This window comes from Triturus cristatus, chromosome 2_2 (assembly GCF_964204655.1).
Source record: "Triturus cristatus chromosome 2_2, aTriCri1.1, whole genome shotgun sequence".
NCBI lineage: Eukaryota > Metazoa > Chordata > Amphibia > Caudata > Salamandridae > Triturus > Triturus cristatus.
Window position 1 is genome coordinate 621,175,929 of NC_140582.1, and position 17,679 is coordinate 621,193,607.

Consider the following 17,679-nt stretch of genomic DNA (forward strand, 5'->3'; position numbering starts at 1 on the left):
TGGGTTGGGCATTACCCACCGGGAACTGCTCCTCGATCGAAACGGGGATTAAGGACGCCGGCTGATTACACTGTCTTGGTTGCGTGCCTCCAGACGCTACTCGCACGCCTCCGACGCTCCCTGCTACCGTGTTGCAGGGTAGGTGGCAGAAAATTCAAAACAGCCAGGATGCTGGGCTGAGGAGTGAAGAAAACCGGCCCAAACGCTGGATCTTCGGGAGGTATACCTTCCTCTTCCTAACAAAATCAAAAAGGGGCTGGGGATGAAGCAGGGTGCAAGGCTGTTGGGACTAAGAGTGGTACCAGGACCCAGCCAGGAAAGACTGGGATACCTGGCCAATCCCTGATTTCTACTCTGTTTTCGGCAGCAGGGCAGCAACAGTGGTTCACAAGCTGTGTAAGGGCCAAGGGGGTGCCATAACCAGCGGACAGATCATGGAAAAAGTGGGGGGGTTGTGGATGCTCCCCCGGGAGACTCATTGGATTTGGGGAGTCGTCCTAGTCCTGTGCAGAATGAGGCGGCTGGCGGCTTCAAAATTAACCCTATTAATGGCATTGAGGGTTTAAAAGAGACAGCTCCTACTTTAGCCCCTGGGGAAATCGCCGATAGAGCTGTCTCCAACAAAGCGATCAACAATGAAGATCAGGATCAAGATGATCGCAAACAGAAGCAAGTACCCAGGGGGTGTAAGGAAGAGCAATGCCTGACCGAAACTACAACTACAGGTTAGCAAGGAGCCATTAACGACAATGCTGCAGGACTTTTTCTGGAGAAAACTCAAGAGCTGGGGAAGGGGGTAAATGAGTTATCACCAGGTTTAGCTAAGTCTCCAGATGCAGCGGATACGTTTTTCTCATTAACAGACGAGTCAGATCTGTAGAATATTGGAAAATGTCATCATATCTAACCGATGAATTAGCCTCAGATTTATCTTCTAGCGACATCCTGGAAAAATCTTCCTTAGTGAGAGAGCGTAAACGGTCGGAGAGAAGATTTCAGGGAAAGAAAAAGAAGGAAAAGAAAGGGCGAGCAAGTGGAGACACATTTAAAGGAAGTAGTGAGGACTGGCCGTCGGGCAATATTCCCTGGTATTATTCCGTATCACAGCTGGCGCTCTCCGGTTGAGGTATCTTTTGCAACAACTCTGCACACCATACGCCAAGCCCAAGCTGAAACTAGAAGCTCAAGTCATCGAACAAGGCTTGCTACTAAGAAGCTACATGGGACTGTGAAGAAAATTGACATAACCTGCTCTGACATTGCCGGTAGGCTGCCCTATGTAGAGGAGCGCACCGAACGTTTAGAGGACGATGTAAAGACATTAAAAGCACAGGAAGATTCCCAGGCTGTAACGATGGTCGACATTATGGAAATTGGAAGAATACAAGAACAGGCAGAGAGGTAACAATCTAAGAGTCCTAGGGATTCCTGAGGGAGTAAAGGGTTCTGATATACATGCTTATATTATCTCCCTCTTCAAATGGGCCATGCTGGAGAAGACTAATTGGGATTGGAATACAGAGATTTAATGTACCCACAGGTCCCCAATAATGATGAAAAAGTCTTGACCCAGAGATGCTGAAAGACCTATGGCGATCCTGGTGTATATTTGGAACTCATCTGCTGCAGCAGGAAATTTATGACCAGGCCCGTCCTAATTCAAGGAAAGATCTTCAGGGATGTATCGTTCTTTGTAAAATCTGACTTCGCCCATGCCACAGTAGAGAGGCGATGGCGGATGAGACAATTGTTTAACTCTTTCCAGCAACAGGGAGCGGAAGTCGTTTTGCTAAACCCTGCTCATCTAAAAGTGACTTATAAAGGACAAACACGAAGTTTAACTTCTAAAATGAGTGCCCAGGAGTATCTGAAAGAAATAGGGGGAGGAAGCAGCGATAAAATATAGCTTAATATAGCTTAATAAAAGCAGCTTGGGATTCCTGCTACTTATCCTCCGGAGACGGGTGATATAAATTAGGAGGGGGTTCTTCTAGGGATAATGCAGCTGGATACGTGAATTTAAATCCTTTTTTCTTTATGACTAATTTTTCTGATTATCCTTCTTTTTTCGTTCACATAAGTGGGGGCACTGGGCAAGGGCGACCGGAGATGTATTTTTGCATTGGCACCATCCTTCAGGCTTTAGGCCTGATTGCTTTAGTGGTGGGGGGAGGAGGGTGGGGTCTGTGGAAGGGGGGTTAGGTGGAGGAAGGGAGGAAGGGAAGGGCACTACATGGGTAGACTATTGAGTATAAAATAAACCATAAGGAAAGCACAGAAAGAGATAAAACTGTTTAGGATGGGAAGAATGCTATTGTTTTTGCTAACCTGGGGCAAAATCCATAATATGAGATATGCAAGAAAGGCGTTAGGAAACTGGATTAATGAATAAGCTAAGAATCGCTACAGTGAACATCTGTGGTCTTAATGATAAAAAGAAAAGAGCCAGGGTAACCTTGGAATTGCAATCTTTAGAGGCAGATATACTTTGTCTCCAAGAGACCCACATTGAGGGTGCACAGCTATCTTTATTGGATTCGCTAGGTTTTAAACTAAGTGCAGGCACAAGGCAAAGCACAGGAACATGTGGGGTGGAAGTTCTTGCCAAAAGAGAGTCAGTCCAGTTTTTCTCACACATTAGTGCAGATAGTCGGGGAGATGGGTGATTTTGGAATATCAGTCTAATAAGTACGCCTTTACAGTGTGTTCCTTATATGGGCCTTTTCTTGATGATGCTGGGTGTTATGACTGATTAAACAACAAACTGGTGTCTTGGCCGGCTCCTATAATTTTATGCGGAAATCTCAACATCAATCTGGCCAACAACTGGTCGTGTGAGTAACACTATAAATATTATGGTAGGAAACCTAGGGTATTTCGGGTGCTTAAAAATATGTGTAAAGACTATATATACCCTGATGGATGTTTGGCAGCGTAGGAAGCCAACTGAATATGGTTTTACCTTTTTCTCTTCACCCCATCAATCACATGCATGTCTTGATTTTTTTTTTGTGTCGCATGCCATAATCCAAGATTGTGATATAGAACTTTTATCCCGGGTCATGTCTGATCACCACCTGTTAGTTTTGGTAGTTAAAGAGGGGATGTCCCGCAAAAGTGGTAGTAAATGGAGTTATGTTACTCTTATCAAAAATTGGATTCAGAGGTTCCAAAGTGAAAATTTGGGTAGCACATCCCTGGAAATAGTATGGGGTACATTAAAAGCAGGGGTCCGGGGGGGAAACTCTCCAATTTTCGCTAACTAGGGTAAGAAAGTAGAAACAAAAGCTGCGAGAATTATATGCCCTATTAGCCTTGGAAGAAAGGAAATTAGTAATGGATACACTACAGTGGTGGATTTGCAGGAAGCACATATTGGAGTCATGATAGCTAAAGCAGCCATAAATGATATTGCAATTGAAAAAATAGCAGCAAAATCTTTAGTTTATAGTGAGCAAGCATATGAATATGGCGAGCAAATGGGACATAGGCTAGCAATAAGGACTCGGCAAAAGAATGGACAGAATAAAGTTAGGGAAATAAGGGATCCGGATCATGGCATTCTTCCTGATCCTGCCGGGATAGGATTGGCATTTAAAGGATTTTATCAGAGATTATTCGTGGAAACTGGGTGATGATGACCAGACAGGTTTGGAGGGGACTCTCCCGTGAGAAGAGATCCTGACAGCTATCTCCTCGCTGGCGACTGGAAAGGTCACTGGGGAAGATGGGATTCCAATGGAATTCTATAGGACATTTTCACCAGAGCTTAGGGACTGCCTTGTGGGACTGTTTAAACATATATTTTAAGGCAATAAACCTCCTCCCTCTTGATCCAAAGCGAAGATTGTGATGTTCCCTAAAAAAGAAAAGCTGTTAGGGCGCTCGGATCATATAGGCCGATTACGCTTATTAACAGGGACACTAAAATGTATTCTAAAATGTTAGCTGCTCGTTTGTCCCCTGTCCTTAGCAAAGTAGTGAGTGGATGTCAGCATGGGTTTATACCTAGGGAAAGGACCACAGATCACATCAGGCGGGTAATAACATTATTTGATGCCAGCCGGATCGCAGGAGACCCTATGGCCTTAATTTTATTAGACGCTGAGAAGGCTTTTGATAGGGTCTCCTGGAGCTACTTATGTAAAATGCTCGAGCGAGTCATTACAGGGCCGGAATTTAGGCAGGCACTTAAGGCGCTCTATTACAAACCTGAGGCCAGGGTGGTTGTAGCTGGGGAACTCTCAGAGTCATTCTTAATTTTGAGAGGGACGAGGCAAGGCTGCCTCTGTTCCCCATTCCTGTTTTCCCTATATATCGATCCATTCATTCGCAGACTAGAAGATAACTCGAGGATTATCCTGATGAAATATAATGGATGGGACACTAAAACACTTGTGTATGCAGATGATATCACGGTAGTTACACCTGAGCCCAAGACTGCAATGTGGGAAATCGAGAAAGAAGCAGGGGATTTGGACATATTTCAGGTTATTTGTTAAATAGGGACAAAACTGTAATCCTGGTTAATAGTATGCTGTCTTGGCAAGACTCACGAGTGGCCGCAAAGGCGATACATCTGGAAGCCACTATCACCCCTATCGTGGATTCTATCATCGGGGATAACTTTGAGCCTTTAATAGAAGAATCTTAGAAAGATCTGCAGAGACTCAATAGCTTACATCTATCCCTGGCAGGATGATGCAATGTCATACAAATTATTTTTTTACCAAAGATTCTTTATTTTTTTAGAGCGATCCCGTTGGGAATAAGTAATTCATGGTTTAAGAAGCTAAATGATATAATTTCGCAATTTGTATGGGCTCATTCTAAACCCAGGTGAGCTTTGAAATTCTTGACATTTCCTAAGGCTCGGGGAGGATGGGGGCTCCCTACTATAAAACTGTATTATTGGGCCACGGTGCTACAAAATCTTGGCCCATTATTACTAGAGAAAAGTCAATCACTTGCAGGTACTGTTTATTTCCCTTCCCCCTTAGAGCTATTGATTGGTGAAGTAATGTGGGGGAATGTATGGAGGCAAATCGATAGGAACTATTTCCAAAGCGTTCGCTTTAAGACCTTGCGGAATGCATTTGAGATCTGGTCTACAGCGCGCAAACTGCTTGGTTTAGGTCGACTTAACTTTTATCCCCCCTGAAGAATAATCTAAATCTTCCAGGAATACTTTTAGATACATATGCAATAAGGTGGGTTCATACTGGTTTAAACAAGTTGGGTCTATTTTTTTCCAGTAGTGGGATAAATTATTTTAAGCAATCAAAGGAGCATATGGGCTTACACATAAGGATTTTTAAAATGTTTTACAAGTAAGGGATTTTCTCGTCCGTAAAACCGGTGGGGCTATAGGGTTTCAACAGTGTAAATTATTTGTTGCTTTGGTAGCTGAGCATAAGCCATCAATAGGATTTATATACTCCATTCTTAATAACTACATGAGGGATGATTTAGATAAGCACTCGTGGAAATGGCAAGAACTACTGAACATTCCAGATGCTTCTTTTCGGGAATCCTTTGCTCTTGCGCAGACATAATTTATATCTGCTAAACGACATGTTCAATATTGCAAAACATGTTTTAATCTATATTATACTCTGAGCAAGATTATTAAATGGGGGAATGGCAAAGGTACTTGCTGCCCTAGATGTCATCTTAGGGTTGCTGGTTTTGTGCATATTTTTGCCACCTGTCCCTCTTTATCCTCTATTAATTCTTAGAATTCCTGTGAAACAAACTAAACAATAAGATAAATGTATCCTCTGCTGTGATCCTCTTAGGAGCGTCTGCAATTGTGAGACCAACGAGGGGCAGAAGTTGATTTTTATTGTTATGACTGTTTTTCATTTACATATTGCTTCTGCCTGGCTAGAAAGCAACCCACCTTCGTTTCAACTGGGTAACAAGGGTGCTAGCTGTTTGTAATATAGAAAAGGCAATTTTCCTAAGGAAAGGCATTCGCAATAAAAGAAAGGGATTGAGGAGGTGTGGTCCGTTATTAGAATGGGTCGATCTCAGGAGCTGCTGAGGGTAGTTATGATGCACTTTAAGAAATAAGCACTTTGGCACTTTATTGGCAGATGGCAGCTGGCAGCTGGCAGCGTTGGGTATGCTTGTTTTGTCTTTTCCTCTTTCTATTCTCTTGCGGGTCTCTTAGCATTGTTATTGCAGCTGTAATCCCATTTTTCCGGTATCCTATTGTGTGGCGGGGTGGGTGTTTTATGGAGGGGGTAAAAATGGTGGTTTTATCCTGCTTGCTTTTTTTATTTGTACTATGTATTCACTGTTGGTAAATGATAATCATTTTTTTTTTCAAAGAGAGGCGGATGCATGTGGGCTGGAAAGCCAAAAAGGTGGGCCTTCAGGAAGTCATCCAAATCATTGTGGAAGTCAAAAGGATGCCGTCCACTCCAGAGGATCAGGAAGAAGAATACCATGAGGAAGAGGAGGAGGATGTGGACTTAGAGGGGGTGGAGGGGCATCTTGAGGAGGAGGATAACGTGTTCACAGGAATGGAGCCCCCTGTCAGGGCAGGAGAAGTGGGTCCTCCCAAAACATTTCCATGAGGAGCTGGTAGACAGAAAGGCTGAAAAGGAGGTCAGGCTGCAGCTGGCCAAACTAAGGACAGGGGAGGCAGCTGCCAAGAGGGTCTTAGAGGAGAGGAGATTGGCCCTAGAAAAGAAATTGGTAAAAGATAAAATGGCTGACAGAGCCTTGGAGGAAAGAGTCAATTCTTGTTGGCTCATGAGGTGAGTCATATGAAGCTAGACCTTAAAGTCGAGCAATCCACTAGGGTCCAGCAACAATGGTGGCAGCATTATCCCAGTGCCGAATGGAGACAGGAGATTCCACATTCCCAAGGACCTGGTACCCTTTTGTGTTTTGGGAGATGATATAGACCAATGGAATGAGGCCTATGAGGTTGCCTTGGACTTGCATATTGTTCCCTAGGATGCTTAGGAAGCCAGTCTCTGAAGGCACATTTCCACTGATTGGAGGGATGCACTGTTAGCCCAAGGAAAGGGGGATAGGATGAGGTATCCACTCATGAGGGACACACTTGTTAGAAAATATGGTCAGACATCAGAGAAGTTGGGCAAACGTTTGGGAACAGTCAGTGGATGCCCCCCCCCCCCTCCCCACTGTCCTGGGTGCATTTTTGTGAATCATTTTGCAAGGCATTGGATGATTGGGTGAAGGGGAGCAGTGTGGATGACTACAAGGAGATTTGCAATTTGATTGCCATAGAGCACATGTTCAGCAATTGTTTTACAGAGCTGCACCCACACCTAGTAGATAGTAAGCTTACTGAACCTAGGGACCTTTCTCGGGAGGTGGAACTCTGGCTCTGCACCAGGTAAAACAGGAAAGTATCTGAGGGGGATCCCCAAAAGGAAGGACATGGTCTCCAACAGAAGATAGAAGGGGAAAACAAACTTAAAAATTGGATTTCTCCAAAGGCTCCCCAAATAGTTCTCAGGGGAAGGATACCCAGTCCCAACCAGACCACAAGAAAGGTGAGTTTACTGACAAGAAGTCAGGGAAATTCATCCTCGAGTGTTATGAGTGCTATAAATTTGGGTATATGAAGGGAGGTGCCAAATGTCACAAGAGGGCACAGCCTACCAATGGCAGGCAGACACCGGGGTTAGACAGTTTTGCGCTTGGGGAGGTGGCTGTCCCAGTTAGCATAAGGGGTAGAGCAAAGGTTATTCTAGTGTCCCTGGGAGACAATTAGATAGTGCCCAAAGCCTGCATGCATTATAATACTTCCAAGTACAAGCTGTGGGCCGCCATCAATAGGCAGAGGGTAGATGCGCAGAGGGACACAGAAGTCAGTATGATTACTGTCAAGTGTCAACTGGTGTCCTCAGAGCAAGAAATACCCAAAATACCTTCCACTAAGTTGTGGTAGCAGACAATTGTGAGAGTCACTACCCAGTGGCTCTGGATCCCTATGAGTGGCGGGGGGCTCAGGTTCCTTGTAGGTAGCTGTGAATTTTGCCATGCCTGTAGATTGTCTGCTATGGAGTGACTTACAGCATACCATTTGGAAAGAGGTATAGCTCCAGTCTCACTGGGAGACGTTAGGGTTGCCTGAGTGGGTGTGCCTGCTCACAAGGTCCATGGCAGCCCAAGAGGGTAGTCAGATTGACCAGAAACAAGGAAAATGGCTCAGGTAGCTGCCAAGAGAAGGAAGGAAAAATGGCATGGGAAACCACCAGCCCCTGAAACTCCACCGTCTGGGAGGAGAATGAGCCTGAGGACGATGCCCCGGAACCTACAGGGGAGAACATTGGTACCCTGGGATAGTTGACTTTCCAGGTAGGAGTTCTTCAGACCTCAAAAGGGCATCTAATCTTCAGGGCTTTAGGTAGCAAGCTGAAGCCCAGGCAGCTGGTGACACCTCTGGAGATCACCTGATCTTTTAGGTGAATGATCTCCTGAATAGTGAGCCTAAGGTTCCTGTGCCTGGGACAACCCATGTGTTGGTGGTCCCCCAGTGCTACAGATCCTTCCTACTGGGTCTGGCTCATGGAATACCCCTGGCAGAATATCTGGCAGAACAATACCTTTGCCAGGCTTGTCATCCACTTCAATTGGCCCAGCATGAAGGTGACCTCAGATGCATTCTGCAGTTCGTGTTCTACCTGCCAGGCCAGTTGGTAGTCAGGGAAAAAGTTCCATGTTGCCATGGTTCCCTTACCTGTTTTTGTTAAGTCCTTGGAGCCCACGCCTGCCTTCGGTTTCAAGTGTATGTTGAGCTTGGTGGACCATGCCACTTGATACCCAGAGGGCCTACCTCAGAGCTGCCCTGCTGTATGAGGTCTCTGTTGTACCTTAGAGGACTGTCCTGGTGCCTTGCTGCTCAGTCTCAGGACTTCCAGAGTGATTCTGAGTTGTCTGGCCTCCTCTGAGAGCTACAGACTCATATCAAGCTACCAGAGAGTCGAACGCAGGTTAACTTAGTAACTTTTGTGGTTAACCCAACAAGGATTGTGGTTGTTGCTTGAGTAGGGTTTCATTTATTTATTTTATTTATAGCATTTGTAAAGCACAACTGTCGCCAAACTAGTATCCTGGTGCCAAGAGGTTATGTATGGGCAGACCTTCTTACATTGAAAGAATGCCCATGAGCAGCGACCAGAGTTACTTAGGAAAGAGCCGGGTCTTTAAGGCTTTCTTTAATTGCAGCAATTCCATTGATGATCTAATAGTGGGTGGCAGTTTATTTCACAATTGGGCCACCTTAACTATTAAGGCCAAACGACCTTGTCTTATCTTACAAAATGAATTTATACAAACAAAATCTGCAGAACTCGAGCGAAGTTATCTCCCACTAGTATATCCTTTAGTTTGTTTTGGCGAGGCACAGGGCCCTTGCCCTGCAGTGCCTTAAACACGATCCTCCTGGCTTTAAAGATGATCCTCTTCTTCAGTGGCAGCTAACGGAAGTGCTTCAGTGCATTGGACACCGAGGATCTTCGAGATCTGTTTAAAGCAAGTTTAGCTGCTGCCACTAGGACTCTATGCAATCTATTGTAACCCTGGGTGGTGAACTCCGCTCCGGTCTAGGAGTTTGCTGAGTTTTCCCCACTCTGCGTTACGCAGAGCTCACGGAGTTCCCAAAAAACTCAGCAGAGCAGAGTTTTTTTCCTCACTTGCGCTCATCAATGTCAAGTTGGTGAGCATGGAAAATCAATCTCCCGGTGAGATTTCTATAATGCGGGTGTTCGGATTTCTCATTACAAGTGGTCACGGATGCTCACGACCGCTCTCATTGAGAAACCGTCCGTTGACGTTGAGAAAGCGGCAGTTTGAGTAAAACATCTACTCAAGTAGCAGGAAAGAAGCAGTGCCCGCTTGCGCTGTGCATGGTGCAGTTCGCAATGATTGCACTTGTGCAGACAAACACCCGGCACTGAAATTCACTGTGAACAGCATTCTATCTAATGCACTCCACTGCTCATGAAGGTGCGCGTAGCGCAGCAGAGGATTTTTGCACTTTGCGGAGTTCCACATAGTGGAACTCCTCGAACCCTGCCCAGACTTAGTCTACTGATCAGATAGTCAGGTGCTCCAAGTGATAGGGCATTGCAATAATCCAACCTAGTAAGTAGACACTGCCCACAGTAAGAGATTTTGCTTGGTTAAGTAGAGATAGCAGTAGCTTCCTAAGGCCACGGATAAGTGCAAAACAGGTAACTGTGACTTTAGTGGCATAACTCTCCAGAGATAACTTGTCATCAAATATGACCGAAGATTTCAGATAGTGGCCGAAGGTTGCAGCTCCTCTCCTGTTAAAAGGGGCCAAAAGTTGAGGGAGAATCATAGAGGTTCTGGTCACTGAGAAGCACATCCATTCTCTTTTATCCTTGTTAAGTTTGAGGGAATTTAAGTTCATCCAATTAACAATGTCTGCCAAGCATTTCTGGAATGCAGCCACAACATCCTGCTGGCTGTTATTGAAGGACAGGATCAGCTGTGTATCATCTGCATAATTCACCAGCTTGATATCATGTACCTTTATCTGAGTTATGAGTGGCCTCATATAGATGTTGAACAGGGCTGGCTAAGTGACAAGCCTTGCGGGACTCCTTGTTGCTGGTTTTTAAATTCGGAGCAGTAGGGAGGTTAGGCAACGGACTGATATCGATCCATAAGATAGGACTTCAACGACTTCATATGACACCACCCACTCTGATTGAGGCTAATCTAGCCAGCAGAATTTGGTTGTTGACCATGTTGAAAGCGGCCGGCAAGTCGAGCATAATCAGAACTGTTGACTGGCTTCTATTTACCTTGAGTAGTGCTGACTCAATGCCATGTCCAGATCTGAAGCCAAATTGTTTGTCCTCTAGGAGAGAGTGAATTTCAAGATAACCTCTTGTTCACATACTGCTCCAATATTTTCACTGGATATGGAAGGAGCAATATGGGCCTGTAGATTTTTTCAAGAGGGGAGTTACTATAGCCTTCTTACACATTTGTGGTACATCACCCGTCTACAATGATTGGTTACATAGATGCAGTGTGGGGGGATGAGTTCACCTTCTAACTCTTTCCATAGCCTAGGAGATAAGGGATCAAGGGGAGCCCAAAGAGGATGGCATGGTATTAGTTTGGAAATATTCCTCAGAGATGGGTTCAAAGAAATCAAACCTGTAAATATCGAAGGAATCTAGCCTGTTTTGAGTTTTGGTGAGCCCTAGCACCTGTTGGTTTGTTCTGAGATGGATATCACTAACTATGGCTATATATCCTATATTGTTTGAGATATTCAGACCAGAGTGTGTCAACTGAGAGGGGACTTCAATGTTCTCAAGAATCTTGCTGACATTTTCAAATAGGTCAGCAAGATTATTGCGAAGCTCTTGCAAGGGTATTATTTCCTATTTTACACAGTGTAGGTTTGAAAGTTCCTGAATAATATTGAAGACCTGCTTGCCACTATCAGTAGCTGCACAGACAGTGTTGGCATAATAATGAGCCTTAGCTTTGCAGACCTCTCTTTTATATTAATTTGATGAGATCTTTAAGCATGTTTTATCTACTTCGGTGTAACAGCTATGCCATTTTCGTTCACGTTTCTTAATCGCTGATTTAAGAGTTTTTAATGATTCATTGTACCAAGGTGCAGGTAGTCTCAGGTGAGATTTTAAATTGGTGAGCGGGTTTGTTTTATCCAATGTTTCAAACATCCCATGCTCATATGCTATATATTCAGCCTCCAATTAATTTTCGAGGTTAAAGTTATTTGAGAAGTTAAAGAGTGGTCCCAGAGTTGGTCTATTCAGTATAGCAGGGTCTGGTGGCTCAGCGGACTAATGTGTCCACTCCAGGAGCATGTGTTTGACCTCATGATCACAGGTTCAAATCCTGGTGGGTTCACTCAGCTTTTCATCCATCTGAGGTCGATAAAAGGAGTACCATTGAGTTGGGTAACAGTAAACATCTGTTATTCAACGCCAAGATACCCTTCTGGGTGAACATGCGCTTTACAAATACACATGTTATGTTATGCATCCCACACACTTCCTTTCCTCATTATAATTGTGGCCATCTTAGGGAGGCCAGGTTCCTTCACCCCACTCAATCAAAAATTCATTTTCTTACACCAGTCGAAACATACTATATGTTACTCGGTGCATTATTTGTTGAAATAGATCTACACTCTACTAAAGTTTGTTGTGGATTACATACTCATGTGACTGTGATGCTGCATTTAATGTAGATGTTTTAGGAGGGATTCTCTGAAGAAGTATAATGTTTAGCGTGCTGCACCCCGGTGGGGAAGAGACCAGCATCTCCATTTAGTCCCAGAAAAGACAGCTGAAATAGTATTAATCGGTGCAAATAAAGCTTGTCTCCTTCTGATGCTTTATCTATTGTGGAGCAAGAGGGTGGCTGGAGTAGTTTCTTGTGTAGGCCCACCAGGTGCTCAAACATTATTTCACCTGACCCCCGAAAAATGTTTGGATGGTAGGTAAGAGCAAGGCGATTATTTTTACATCAATCTAACAGGAACACAATAGGAGCTTCACAATATCTTAATGTTTAATTTCCAACCTAATATCTGTTTAACAATGAAGGAAGGAGGGAACTATTTTGCCTATGGCTGTCCACTAGAAAGGATTCTTTTAAAAAGTTGAAATTCCAGCCCAGCACACAAACCGAGACACTTGCTTATATGTATGTATATCTGTATGCATGTTTTGTTATTTCCAAAGAATGAACCTACCTGGCTAGCAAAGGAGCACTGTAGAGTCAGCATACCCCAGTGGGGATGAACAATACAAGAGGAATTAGCGAGTAGGTCGGGCTACTGTGAGGGCTGAGAAGTCATCCTAAATTTTAATCTCTCTTCAATCTCTTCTTGTAGGACGGTTGGTGATTATCCGATGTCAGAATGGATGATGTTCCAAATCATTGTGTATAGGCTGAGAAGGCTTATCTTCAATTGTTTCTCCTTCCTGCAGTGTTTAGTCTCTAATCCTGCAACGTTAGAGCTCTTCATCTGGTGTTGACCCCCTAATATTGTTAATTTGATAGCTAAGTAGAGATTGGTCTATATGTAAAGGGCATTGTAAGTGACTGAGCTGATCTTTAAGATGGTCTGAGCTTTCAGGGGAAGCCACTGTAGATCTTTAGCTCAAGGGTGATGTAGTTGCATTTCTTCAGCCCTGTGAGCTGTTCTGTTGTTTCAAGGATGCCTTTCATGGGAGCAAGGGGTGTGAAGCCTCTTAAGTTCAAGTTGGAGAGCCGCAAATACATCAGAGTCTTTTTGCGCTGTTGGCAAAGAAGAAGAATTCAATCTTCATAGGGTTTAGCATTAGGCATTTTGTTGACAACCAGGTATGAAGATATTCAATGAGAATTTGAGATAGAGAATAATGCTTATCTATGGCATAACTGGAATGAAGAACAAATATACCGGAGACAATGTGCAATAGACATTCTCACATTTCACCATCACAAACAAAGAAATCCCTTACAATGAAATAGGCTGAAGACATTTCAATTAACATAAAATGTTGAAAGCTCTTTTAAGCATGCTATTCATATAAATTTTGACTCACTAACCGAGAACACTTCTACACACATATGTGGCCTAAACGGATTTCTTGGAGCTGACGACTGAAAAACTGTATTAGAACAAGTCAGACATCAGCAATAGTCTTACGGTATTGTCATAGAAGTGAAGAAGAAAATTATTATACAAACAAAAAAGATAGCAGTCCTGGCAGGAGCCTCTTATCGGGGCATTCAAGATCTTCCCAGCCCCAAGTATAGGCTTGACAATAGCCCAAAGTTTAAGGGAGCCAGTAAGGTGTTACCTAATTTGACAATTTTTTTAATTCAGTCACTTTGTTATCTTAAAAGGGACAATTGTGAGGATGGCCTTGCCATTCATTGTTTAGTGGAAAGTGGGACCTGGGATATAGGGACCTTTTGATCCCAGGGTACACTGCCTAAATCCATTCATAAGGGGAGTACATTTGGTCCCATGGCCAGTTTGGTGTGGATAGGCTGGAGGAGACTGTTCATCATCCTAAACACACCACTGGGTGGACCATAAGCTTCTGCCAGGGGAAGAAGGATTGTGCCCATATTGGTTTTCCCATAGAATGATGCACTGTTATATAGTATGCAGTAAGAGAAACAAGATGTGTTCAGAAAGGGGAACCATTTGCCCTTGGGATCTGTTTACCCAGTGGCTATGGAGTGTCCAGAAGTAATCTCTGTCCACTGGCTAGTGCACTGTACAAAAGTGCACCTCACCCTAAACTCTTCAATACACATCTGTAACTTTAAACAGAAATGGAAGAAGCCTTCTGTCTGTGACCTATATGGGGCCCTGAAAGGCGGGACTTGCTCTCACTTGTACCCATGACCTGTAATTGGACTAGGTAATTTGTGTAACATCCTGTTTGGGTACAGGGATACAACACGTTTAAGAGGCCTTTTTCCTGAAGTGCCAAGCTGACCAGTAGCAACTTCAACTGCTTGTGGCTGCTGCAGGAGAAAGTACTGGCCCCTAAGTGCTTTCCTTGAAGTCTTGGGAGGCTTAGAAGTGACCAAGTAGATCTGCTCTAGAAGCTCTGCAAAGTTGGGATTTAGAACATTTTTGGACTTCGAAGATCTCTATACATTCAGCAGGAGTTTGCAGCAACATTCTTAGATTTGCGGCGTTGTTTCACACATTTAGCGGAAGCACCTCCCTTTGGTTAGGTTCTCAGAAATTTTAATTTCTCCAGCTCTGTGTTTTTCTGGTCAAAACCAACTGCTTGTGGAGGATCTCTTTCAACAGTCCTCCAGCTTTGACAGGACTTTGTCTGCTAACTTGTGCCACTGAAGAATTTTGAATTCCATTTCAGAGACTAAGGGCCATATGTAGGAAGCCTAATACCGGTCGGTAACGGCCGATTTTCGGTAAATATCCCGTTACCGACCGGTATTTAGGCTTTTGGTATGTAGGGGGCACATTTCAAGATTCGGTAATTTACCGAATCGGTAAAATTACCGATTCGGTAATTTTACCGATTCGGTAAATACCGAATCCTGAAATGAGATGTAGGGGGAGTGTGTCGTTGGTGTGGGGATTCGTTATTTACCACCAACTAAAAGTTGATGGTAAATGACGAATAGCTGTGAAAAAGCATTTTTGTGCACTTTGAAGTGTGCAATGTGGCAGACATACATGCCCTTAGGGCATGTATGTGCACCACATGTGCACACATGGACGAATCAGGGGTGCAACAGGGTGTCAATGTGACACCCTGCCACCCATGATGATGCCTCCCCCATTACCGATTCGGTATTTACCGATTCGGTAATGGCAACTGGCTTCCCATTCATTCCTATGGGCCTCCAGGCCCATAGGAATGAATGGGAAGCCAGTTGCCATTACCGAATTGGTAAATACCGATTCTAAAATACCGACATTTATCGATTCGGTAATATTTTACCTACATTACATTTACCGATTCATAAATACCGAATCGGTAAAATTCGGTATTTTAGAATCGGTAAATGTAATTTACCTACATATGGCCCTCAGTCAGAAGGTAAAATCTTTGACCGTGAAGACACGCTTGTTATATACATTACACACTTGATCACAGTTAGTCTGAAATCGTAACCAGGCACCGGTCAACTTATTGGTGCTTTACTTTTTCTTGGTGCAGTTTGCCAAAAATCTTTTAAAATTCTTATCTCTCATTCCCTTTATTGGATATGGTCCAATAAAGAGAACTGTTTTCCTATTTTTGTAAAATGATTGTGGGATTATTATTGTGTTGTACTTTGACTTTTTAACTATTTTTTTACTGCTGAATACTTTAGATAGTTTACAAAATTAAGCCTGTCTGCTCTGTGTCATAGCTCCCAGGGAGTTGAGCCCAGGATAAATTATCAAAACTGTGTTTACCTCAGGGCTACTGGATTTATGAGATTTTGTTGCTGCTGTGTTTTCCACACAATTATGGATTTGCCGCAATTGACACCAAGCAGACATACAGTATTGTCCTTTATGTGGTTACTGAAGGTATGCACTGCAGCCCTTACTGCATTTAGCTTCCATGACATAAGTGTATTTTCATGCGCAATCTACAATGATCTTACACACACAGTTAAACAGACCAATTAGGTGGATCCAGTTTTACCAATACCATTTTAGTGACAGAGCACACGCAGTATGAAACTGATTAGCAGTGTCATAGAGCACAGAGTCATAATACCAGCAAAAACAGGGTCTACAAAAAGACAAACAAATCTGGGATGACCATGCAGAAAAGGCTACAATTAGTCAGTCATTTAAAGGAAGTGGACCAACAGCCTTGTTGATAGAATGATTAATCAAGACTGTGTTAATAGTAGTAATGGATTCAGTATGCTGAATTCGTGCTGATGTCAGATCTTGAGAACACACTAAAAAATACAAAAAAGTGAAGGATAGCATGCTTGAATTAATCTCACACAGGCCACAGTGAACAAAGTAGCACTGGAAATTATTATGCAATTACAAATCCACATTTGTAATTACAGCACATAGCATATGTACGATTGAGCTCAACCTTTTTGCATAGGTTGTACCACCCAAAACATTGGGCATCACTGCTTTTTAGGCATCCGCTGCAGCAATAAACAGTGATATGAGTTATGAGTAAACCGAGTAAAGGGATCATCTAAGCATATTTGACGTAGGTGTTCCCCTTAAATGACTTTTGCACTGAGGAACCACATTGGAGTCTCGGCTCAAAATCCTGTGATTCTGGGCTAATCACTTAGGGGCATATTTATGAGCCCCTTTGCGTAACTCTTGCACCACACAACGTGGTGCAGGAGTGACAAAACTTTAAAATGAGATGTATGAAGCTATGCAAGGCCATCTTGTGTGGTCCTGAGCAGCTTCATAAATCTCCAGTCAGGCAATGCAGTGCAAAATGTTGCATTGCATTACTCTGCACCAGGGAGGCATTTGCATGGAGTATGTGTTAGTATTCCCACACAACATCGATGGATGTTGATGCATTCACAGATTTACCAGAAGTGGTAAACTTGGGAATGTGCCAAAAACCTACTCCTCACCATGGGACGCATAACAATGAGAAATATCTTTATTTCTCCCCTTTGTTTCCTCTTTCTATGTGTGCTATATTCTGCTGCACACATAGAAAGATGAAAAAGCCTCAGGGGATTGTTTTTGTGCAGGAAGGTGTACCTTTGTTAGGAATGGAATTCCTGGTTGGCTGAGGAATGTGGCCAGACAGGAACCTCCACTCTATTCATTGTAAGATAGATACCCATTAAAAGATGACCTGTGATTATCCTCCGGTAGCTTGCCACAGATTAATCAGGCTTATCTAAAGAGGCAATGTGTAAAGTATTTGTGCATCACACTCACACAGTAACACAATGAATACACCACAAAAAGACTCCACAAAGGTTTAGAAAAATAGAATATTATATTCTGAACAAATCAAGACCACAACAACAAACACCCAATGTATAGAAGGTAAGATTTTGAATTTCAAAGGAATACATGCAGTAAGGCACTTAGAAGCAAGTAGTACTAAAAAGGTTACTTTAGAAAGCACCGGACCAGGGTAGAGTCAAAATTCTGGCCGACTGCAATGGAGCACCGCCTGGCTACAGGAC